The sequence below is a fragment of the Rattus norvegicus genome, unplaced genomic scaffold (genome assembly GCF_021556685.1).
Source record: "Rattus norvegicus strain SHRSP/BbbUtx unplaced genomic scaffold, alternate assembly SHRSP_T2T unassigned-0000159, whole genome shotgun sequence".
NCBI classification, from domain to species: Eukaryota; Metazoa; Chordata; class Mammalia; order Rodentia; family Muridae; genus Rattus; species Rattus norvegicus.
In genome coordinates, this window is record NW_028238880.1 from 22,501 (window position 1) to 32,444 (window position 9,944).

The 9,944-nt window shown below is 46.3% G+C and overlaps 1 long non-coding RNA gene across 1 annotated transcript in view; it reads left to right on the top strand.

Annotated features, from left to right (window-relative positions):
- Positions 1-1,211, top strand: part of LOC147997382 (uncharacterized) — a 19,143-nt gene extending 17,932 nt beyond the window's left edge. The window contains exons 2-3 of the long non-coding RNA XR_015647915.1: positions 1-74; positions 983-1,211. The exon at positions 1-74 is cut by the window's left edge and continues 125 nt beyond it. This is a non-coding gene — a long non-coding RNA (uncharacterized LOC147997382). The remainder of the gene's footprint in view (positions 75-982) is intronic.
- The last annotated feature ends 8,733 nt before the right edge of the window (positions 1,212-9,944 follow it).

Genomic DNA, 9,944 nt, shown 5'->3' on the forward strand with positions numbered 1-9,944 from the left:
CTGGAGGAGCGGCCAGGGCTCTTAACCGCTGAGACATCTCTCCAGCCCTCTTTTTCCAGTTTTAAATAAGCCTCGTTAGTTGAGCGATCTGGGGAGTTGCTTTTCTTTCCAATTTGTGTGTGTGGGGGGGGGGCAGCAATGGATCCAGTATCCAATTCCCCTTTCTCTCGATAACATCTTATTACAGTAAGATGGCTCGATTTCATTTGCAATTACTTTCTTATTCTAGACGAAGGTTGATGAATAAATCTTCTTGTCGCTCCATGAAGGAGGGAATAAAATAATATTTGGCTAGGTCTATATTCCTTCATTTTTATTTCTCTTTGTTTCTTGTCCTTTCTTTAAAAGAAAGAGGTCAACAAATCGGTGTGTACCACCACCACCACCACCACCACCACCACCACCACCACCACCACCACCACCACCACCACCACCACCACCGAGTTGTAGGGATCCATTATGGGCCCCTGTCTGTCTGCCTGTCTGATTCATTCGTGTTTATTTAAACGTCCTCCAATGATGGTTGTGCAGTGAAAGAAATGCGTGCCCGAGCTCGAGCTCGTGCGCAAACACACACACACACACACACACACACACACACACACCACACGGGGGGGGGGCAATGGGGGGTGAGGAGGAGGAGGAGGAGGAGGAGGAGGAGGAGGAGGAGGAGGAGGAGGAAAGCTTGGGTTGGGTGGTTTGAGGATTTGAAGGTTTAGCCCTGCAATGTTCCTTACAACTTAAAAACTTTGTGACACACAAAGCGATATTCATTTTCTCCTTCTACTTTTCACTCTGTAGACCAAGATGGCAGACTATATCAGCCTTTGTGGAATGTGACCTTGTATTGCTTTGCCCTACTCTGCTCTGCTCTGCTCTGCTCTGCTCAACTTAACAGACGTGTTTTTGCTTTTGTTTATGATTTTTGCTTGCTTGCTCGCTCGCTCCCATGACTTGACTGTGGTTTCCCTTTCTATTACAGCACGGTGACCAGACTGCCTTGGGGTAATCAGAAAGGAGGCCAGAAGCAGTCTTTTTTCTGACGCACTGAGACTACATACCAGCCGATTTGGAGGAAAAGATATCCCTCTCTCCCTCCCTCCCTCCCTCCCTCCCTCCCTCCCTCCCTCCCTCCCTCCCTCCCTCCCTTCCTCCTTGACCCATTTTCCCTCTTTCCCGATACACTCAATAAATTTAAAGTAAATCAATGAATCAAGTCTCTAGTAATTTATTTGTTGGGATTTATTTGTTGGAAATTATCCCTCCACACCTTCGCCCCTCCCCCCACCACTCGAGGATGTCTCCCTGGGGGGGGGGCGGGGGGGTTGGGTGGACTCGTGTAGGCATACCTCTCCTCCCTTGGCTTTCCGGTCCACTTCGCTCCAGCATACCTAACTCTTTGGAAATGGTAATAGAGTTCATGACACACCCTCACAGAGAGAGGAAGAGTCCGATCGTTCACTGATTCGCTCTCAGCCAGCCTCGCCCTGACAGCTCAGGCATGTCTAAATCCGAATGTGGGCAATATTTACATGACTTGACTTGGTGCTTCTAACTTTTTCTCTCTCTTTTTTTTTTTCTTCTTTAGTATTTTTTTCTTTACCCTACAAACAGCACACTGCAGCTGTCTTCGGACACACAGCAGATCGATCCCATAACAGAGGGTTGTGAGCCACCATGGGAATAGAACTCAGGACCTCTGGAAGAACACATTCAGAACTCTTAACTGCTGACTCCATTATTTCCGATTAATGTTTAATGTTTATTTTATTTTATTTTATTTTATTTTCGGAGCTGGGGACCGAACCCAGGGCCTTGTGCTTCCTAGGCAAGCGCTCTACCACTGAGCTAAATCCCCAACCCCAATGTTTAATGTTTAAATAAATAAACCTTGTAAAGAAATTAAGCATCTTAAAACCATAGGCATGTGCATCCCCTCCTCATTCGTTCATTCCCTCGCTCATTCATTCAGACAGACAGACAGACAGACAGACAGACAGACAGCAACCAAAGTCTAGCCTTTAACAAAGCAAGAAAGCATACCCTGCGGGACGCACAGATGAATTCCTGAGGCTTACCCTGCAGAGCTTACATGAGGCTTAGTAAAGGACTGACCTGACAACAGCTACCTACATACGTTGAAAAGTCTACCTGGTATTGACGGATGATGACAAACTGTATGTGTGATACAAAACTGTATGTGTGGTTCCCCTTATAACTCATCTCGAAGAGCCCAGCTGTTGGGGCTCGTTCTTTTGGGGGGAAATGGAGGCTTTTCATCTTTCCCAAAGCTCCTCCTAGATCCTTTCTGTCCATCTGTCCATCCGTCCGTCCGTCCGTCTGTCCGTCCGTCCGTCCATCAAATTCTACCCTAGGCCTGCCCTTAGGTTGGTGGTCGTCCATTGAGTGCTAGTGACTTCTGACTTGTCTCTGTCTTCCCCTCTGAGAACTGTATTTAGATCTGATGCAGGCACGCAGGCAGGCAGGCAGGCAGGCAGGCAGGCAGGCAGGCAGGCAGGCAGGCCCTCCCTCGTTTTGAAACAGACAGACAGACAGACAGACAGACAGACCAAAGGGTCAATGACTGACTGCACTTAAAGGGGCTGTTGACTCCTCTTTGGAGTTACCGCTGTTTAAAACTTGCTTGATAAAATAAAGTCATCGAATCCAAACTACGCAAAGGGGACACTATAACAAATTACGACTGCTTGTGTATATAGAAAACAGGGTTTTTTCTTTCCCTTATTCCATTATGTATGTTTGCTTTTCTTCAAGAATAAAACCGGCTAGGTGGTGCCTCGGAGACTTTTTTTTTTTTCCCCCCAGGAGTCCCTTCGGGCCCTGCCAGCGGGAGCCTGGACCTCTGAGGCCAGAGAGGGTGTGCTGTATCCCCGGCTCGCTCCCTCCCTCCTGGGATCAATCTAAAAAATGGACAGTTTTGGACACAAGCTTAAGTAATGTTCAGCTCATTCATGCAAGAGAGATGTAGGAAGGACAACACCCCCACCCCCACCCCCACCCCTACCCCCACCCGACCAAATAATACCCTAACCAATAAAAACTAGCTCCTTACTCCTCCGCCTGAGGATTTCTGCGGTCTCATGGTTTGTTCTTGGTTGTTGTTGTTGTTGTTGTTGTTGTTGTTGTTGTTTTGTTTTGTTTTGTTTTGTTTTGTTTTGTTTTGTGTTTTTCAGACTTTAAGACAAATGTAGGGGTTGGGGATTTAGCTCAGTGGTAGACCGCTTGCCTAGGAAGCACAAGGCCCCGGGTTCGGTCCTCAGCTCCGAAGAAAAAGGAAGAAAAAAACAAAAACAATAAGACAAATGCTTGTTGTGATTCTCATTTCATTTCAAGGCTGCTATTCTCTAAATCAGAAGGACTCCCTTACAATTCTTCATGGGTAAACTTGCTTTACATCCCTGACATCAACAACAAAAAGAATTCAGAAAGTGGTGATGGACCAATCTGTTTGGGTGTTTCTTGCCTGCTTGACCTTGACTCGCACAAGAGAGCATAGAGAATAAAATAAAGTAGGTGGATGGAGAGATGGCACCGTCGTTAAGAGCACTGATTGCTCTTACAGCGGTCCTGAGTTCAATACCCAGCCAACACATGGCGGCTTGCAACCATCTGTAATTGTCAATCATGCCCTCTTCTGGGGTGTCTGAAGACACCTACAGGGTACTCGAATAGACATAAAACAAACAAACAAACAAACAAACAAACAAATCTTTAACAATTAAAAACAAAAAGAATAAAATAAAGCGAAGGACCCGCCTTGGAGACCTGCCCGGTATTGCTCCAGAGTCTACTTTTTAAAACACAGAGGTAGGGGTTGGGGTTTTAGCTCAGTGGTAGAGTCCTTGCCTAGCAAGCTCAAGGACCTGGGTTCAGTCCTCAGCTCTGGGAGAAGAAAAAAAATACACACACACACACACACACACACACACACACACACACACACACACAGAGAGAGAGAGAGAGAGAGAGAGAGAGAGAGAGAGAGAGAGAGAGAGTTTGACAGCAATAAAAAACAAAACAAAACCACTTTAAAATACAGAGATGTAAGGATACTCAGAGGGCTCAGAGGAAGCAACCAAGTGTTTGTTATATGGGTGCCAACAATATGGTTCATCTCTTCTTCTCTTCCACGTGGCATGGTGGCCAAGGTGGTGGGGAAACCACACAGTGAAAGGAATTGAACTACAGCACACAAGCAAGTCTCCCTCCCAGACATGAATAAAACTGAAATTAGGCTAAATGTACAATGAAAGGAAGCCAGGTGTTCGTGCATGTCTTTATTTCCATCATTCAAGAGGCAGAGGTGTTTAGAACTGTGTCTCTGTGAGATAGAGGAAGGCAGGCAGGCAGGCAGGCAGGCAGGCAGGCAGGCAGGCAGGCAGGCAGGCAGGCAGGCCTGATCTAGGTACTGATTTCCAGGTCTATGTGCAGACACCCCTGACTCAAATAAAGGAGTGAAAAGGAAAAAAAAATACAATTCACCTGGAAGGGTCAGCCAGCCATCAGATGCAGTGAACTAGAAAATTGGGATTCTCAACTGAGGCCTGTTCCCTCCCTCCCTCCCTCCCTCCCTCCCTCCCTCCCTCCCTCTCTCCCTTCCTTCCTTCCTTCCTTCCTTCCTTCCTTCCTTCCTTCCTTCCTGGCTTACAGACAGCCAGGTCCAAGCCCAAAAGAGTCCAGCAAGGAGCTTAGAGACTATGAGAGAGTGCACAGGTGTTCTAGGGAGGAATCAGCTCACCACCCAGCATCCCCATTTGGGTTCTTGTGCAATCGACACAGGGAGATTGACAATCTGGAATTTAGTGAGAAATCAAACAAGGGACACAGAATGCAAAATATTTATTTACACAGCAAGTGGGTCAGTTGGATTAGCAAGCTAGGACACCCACCCCCGACCCCATCCCAGCCCCCTACCACTGCCGGGTCTCCCTTCCTTGTTATCCCTTTCTCATGCCTCCCTCAATATGGGCACACAGGACCAGGAACATGTTTCTCTCAAAAACGCGTTTTCTGCTGTGAACTCAGTCTGGCAGAGAGTGAGTGGGTGAAGGATCCCTAAAGACCAGAGGGTTTATTAGAGGAAGGCTACCTCACAGTGTTCTTCACACCAGGAACAACAACAACAACAACAACAACAACAACAACAACAACAACAGCAACAGCAACAGCAACAGCAACAGCAACAGCAACAGCAACAGCAACAATGAATCAACAAATGGTGGACAGGAGATGAGCAGGGATGCTGGGGGGATGGGAGGGAGGGTAGGGCTGGTGAATCTGCACCTCCCTGAAGGTCTGCCTGTGAAATACTGGTTGATATATGCCTAGTTGAGGACAATATTCCCCTCTCCTGTGGTTTTCAATGGGACATGACTTCATTGCCAGAGACTATGGAATTGTTTCCATTTTCCCCTTCAAGAACTGTGTTTAGATCTGTTACAGACAGGCTCTGGGTTTTGAAACAAACAAACAAACAAACACACACACACACACACACACACACACACACACACACACACACAACGAGAGAGAGAGAGAGAGAGAGAGAGAGAGAGAGAGAGAGAGAGAGAGAGAATAGAGAAAAACAGAGACAGACACAAGAGAATTTGATCTCTCTCTCTCTCTCTCTCTCTCTCTCTCTCTCTCTCTCTCTCTCTTTCTCTCCCCCTCCCCCCTCCCCTAGTTTCTCAGACTGGGTTTCTCTGTATTCGTCTGTAGGGCGGGAAGGACTGAAACTCTCAGATTCACCTTTCTCTGCCTCCCTAGTGCTGCTTTGATGGTAGTTTGGGGAGATTGGGATAGGAAGTAAAAAAGCTTGAGTGCTGATATCAAAGCCTCCCCTCCCCCCCACATGCATGCATGCATACACACACACACACACACACACACACACACACACACACACACACACACACACACACCCCTACCTGTCTCCTTCACACAGTTATTAAAAACTTTTTAACTGTGATTTAGAAAGTGTCTAGGGCTGGAGAGATGGCTCAGCGGTTAAGAGCACCCGATTACTCTTCCAGAGGTCCTGAGTTCAATTCCCAGCAACCACATGGTGGCTCACAACCATCTGTAAAGAGATCCGAAGCCCTCTTCTGGTGTATCTGAAGACAGCTACAGTGTACTTATATATAATAAATGAATAAATCTTTAAAAAAAAAAAAAAAGTGTCTAGATCATAGCTTCAGAGTCAGCACATCCTCTCCATACAGAAGACACTGACTGACTGACTGACTGACGGACGGACGGACGGACGGACGGACGGACACACACACACACACACACACACACACACACACACACACACACACACAATACATATTTATATATTTAAAATGATGCTTAAAAAAAACCCGTCTTCCTGTATAACGGAGGTTTAAAGGGAATCTGGCTGACAGCACGTTTTTGTGGTGTTTTAATTCCTTTTTTTTTTTTTTAACCAAATAGGAGGGAGATCTGTTGTCCCTTTTATTAAAAGCCAAAGTATTAAGTGGCGAGCCGATGTTTCAACTTTCACCATTCTGTTCCTTTCACCAAAAAGAGGGGGTTCTTTGGCTTTTCCTTTCCTTTTTGAAACAAAACCAGTTGGCCTAGCTTCCCTGTTCCTTTTCCCTCTTCCACGGTATGCTCGATGAAATAAAGTAAACAAATGAAGTTTCTAGTTATGTATTTGTTTGGGAGACCCGAACTATCTCTCAAGAGAGAGTTGCGGGTGTTGGGGATTTAGCTCAGTGGTAGAGCGCTTGCCTAGCAAGCGCAAGGCCCTGGGTTCGGTCCCCAGCTACGGAAAAAGAAAAAAAAAAAAGAAAAAAAAAAAAAAGAAAGAAAGAAAGAAAGAAAGAAAGAAAAGAAAAAAAGAAAAGGAAAAAAAAAAGAGCGAGTTGCATCTCCCCGCCGCCCCCCCACACACAAGGCCTCCTCCCTGTATGTGGGGGGAGGGGGAGGGGTGGACAGGAGCTAGCTGAGAGGGGGTGGGGTGGGGCGGGGCTGGAGAATATGCAGGTCCCTGAAGGTCAGTCGGGGAAATACTGCTGCTGCCCTAGCACGCTTCAGTGCCTCTTTAGAGTTTAGAGTTTTCTAAAGTTTTCTGCCTGAAATCAGCGAGTGATGATTTCACTGTGAAATGATGTCTGATCATCGCTCTCGCTGTCCTGTCAGGGCTCCGGCTCCTGGCAAATGTCTGACTGAAGGAAACCTTAGTTAGACTCACACCCAGCTGTTTGGAAATGGTAATGGAGTTGATAGCACACCCTGGGGGAAAGAGGCAGACTCCCTTTTTGCTCACTCTCAATTCCCAGCCTCGCCCTGCCAGCTCGGGGATTTCTAAGTAAGGGTGAATCTGGACCATATATGTACAGGGTTTGGCGTTTCTGATTCATGTTTAATGTTTAGTTAAATAAAGCTTGTCAAGGGCTGGAGAGATGGCTCCGAGGTTAAGAGCACTCACCGCTCTGCTCTTCCAGAGGTCCTGAGTTCGATTCCACAGAAACCACATGGTGGCTCACAACCCTCTGCAAAGGGATATCCCATGCACTCTACTGCCCTGTGTATATGAAAAGGGCTTTAGTGTACTCAATGTAAGTGAAAATAAATAAGTAAACCTTTAAAAGAATGAAACGAAATGAAGCTTGCAAAGAAATTGAGCATCTTAAAATGCCAGGCACGTTTATCCGCTCCTTTTTTTTTATTTCGTGTGTGGATCACATAACCACAGAGGTGGTTCCCCTTTCCTTAACCTCGACAGCCCAACTGGGACAGAAGTGCAAACTATCATCTACCTATCTGGGAGTGGAGTGGTTGGATACAGGGAGATGGAGCATTTGCAGTTAGTAAAGTTCTGATGTCGGTTTTTATTTCCTTTCATTTTTGGATAGATATCGGGAGCCTTTTTTTTTTTTAAGTACAAATTTTGTTTTCTGTGCAACATTCTGATCATAGTTTCCCATCGCAAAGCTCTTTCCAGATCCTTCCTCCCCATCCACCACCCCGTACTAACCCAGGCCTGCCCTTAGATGTGGTTGATGCATACCCAGGTGAGTCTCCATTGGAGAAAGGACGATATTCCCATCTCCTATGACTGTCAATGGCCGATGACCTAAATGCCAGTGACTTCGGACTTGACTCCATTTTCCCCTCTGAGAACTGGGTTTGGATCTGTTGAATGCAGGCAGGCCCTCGGTTTTGAAACAAACAAACAAACAAACAAACAAACACACCAAAAAATATTTAAAGCAGGCAACAACTGCCTGCACGCCAAGAGACTGTTGACTCCTCTTTGGAGATAGTACGATGTGAAACTTGCTTAATAAAGTAGAGTCCACACAACACAAAGGGAACACTTTAACAAATTATGAAGGAGAGAGGGGGGGGGGTATGTTTATCTACCTCCTCTTGTTTCTCAGACTAGAGATTTCATCTTCCTCTGTCTCTCGAGTGCTGGTGGCTTTGCTGCTGGTTTGGGGGGGGGGATTGGGATAGGGATAGGAAGAGAAAAGGCTTGAGTGCTGATTTTAAAGCTCTCTCTCTCTCTAAAGCTCTCTCTCTCTAAAGCTCTCTCTCTCTCTCTCCCCCCCTCCTTCTCTCTCTCTTTACACACACACACACACACACACACACACACACACACACACACACACACACACACACTGGAGAGGAAGACAGGAAGACCTATCTAGATGCAACGTGAAGAAGGCCTATGTCAGATGAGTTAATGGCTAGGGAACTGTTAGCTGGCTAGTCTGCCATTTTGTTGCAGTTGCTAGTATTATAAGGACACTTTCTCATTGGTTGTTTCTGCTGTTGCTGCCAGAATTCATTACATATTCTGTTAGGCTCTTCTGTGTGATAACACACTCAGAAACCGAACACTGTTGAAGTCAGTCTAACTGCTTTCTTTGTTGTCTAGTTACCCGCAATAATCTTGGACCTGAACTGAACACCCAGCAGCACTTCCCGCACCCACCCATGTATAAGCTTTTATAACCTGGACCACCAACACTAGAGCGACAGGGCAGACAGAGACTATTTGGAACCGGACTTCCATTTTGAGTTTTTGTTTGTGTTCTTGTTTTTTTCTCCTGTCCTGTCCTGTCCTGTCCTGTCCTGTCCTGTCCTATCCTGTCCTCTCTGTCTGTATGTCTGTCTGTCTGTCTGTCTGTCTGTCTGTAAATCCACACATATAGTTCTTTCCACATCTTATATCTCAAAACAAATAATGCTTGCTGTGATCCTCATTTCATTCAAGGGTACTACTCTCTAGACCAGAGGAGCCCCCTTACAATTCTCCACAGGTAGTGATGACCGGAGTGTTCAGTGCGACTAAGCAGGAATTATATGGTTGCCGCCATTATGCTTGATCTTACCGAAGGTAGGGTTGCGGGGCATGGTTGCCACGATGGCGACCAGTAGACCGTGATTGAGGAGACCGAACAATAATTAACCTACAATTCTCCCTCTCTGTCAACTGTTTCTCTGTCACTCTCTGTCTCTCTTCCCTCCTTCCCTCCCCCGTCTCTCAGACCTGAATGAGCATTGGAACTAAAGTAAATGTACATGTGAAAAGAAGCCAGGTGTGGTGCTGCATGTCTTTGATTGCATCACTTGAGAGGTGAAGGTGGGTAGAACTCTGTGAGCAGGCTGCAGACCTGAACCAGGTACTGATTTCCAGGGCTTTTGTGCAAAGACCCCTGACTCAACTAAAGAAATGAGGAGGAAAATAAAGAAACAGATACAATTAACTTGGAATAAACCAAACAAACTAAGAAAAAGGAAAGGCAGTAATGGAGTGGCCTGGCTTACAGAGGAGGGGCAGACATTTATCTGCCATTGCCTCCTCTGTTGAACACACAAACACACGCATGGGGGAGGGGGGAGAGACAGAGACAGAGAGAGACAGAGAGACAGAGAGAGGAAGA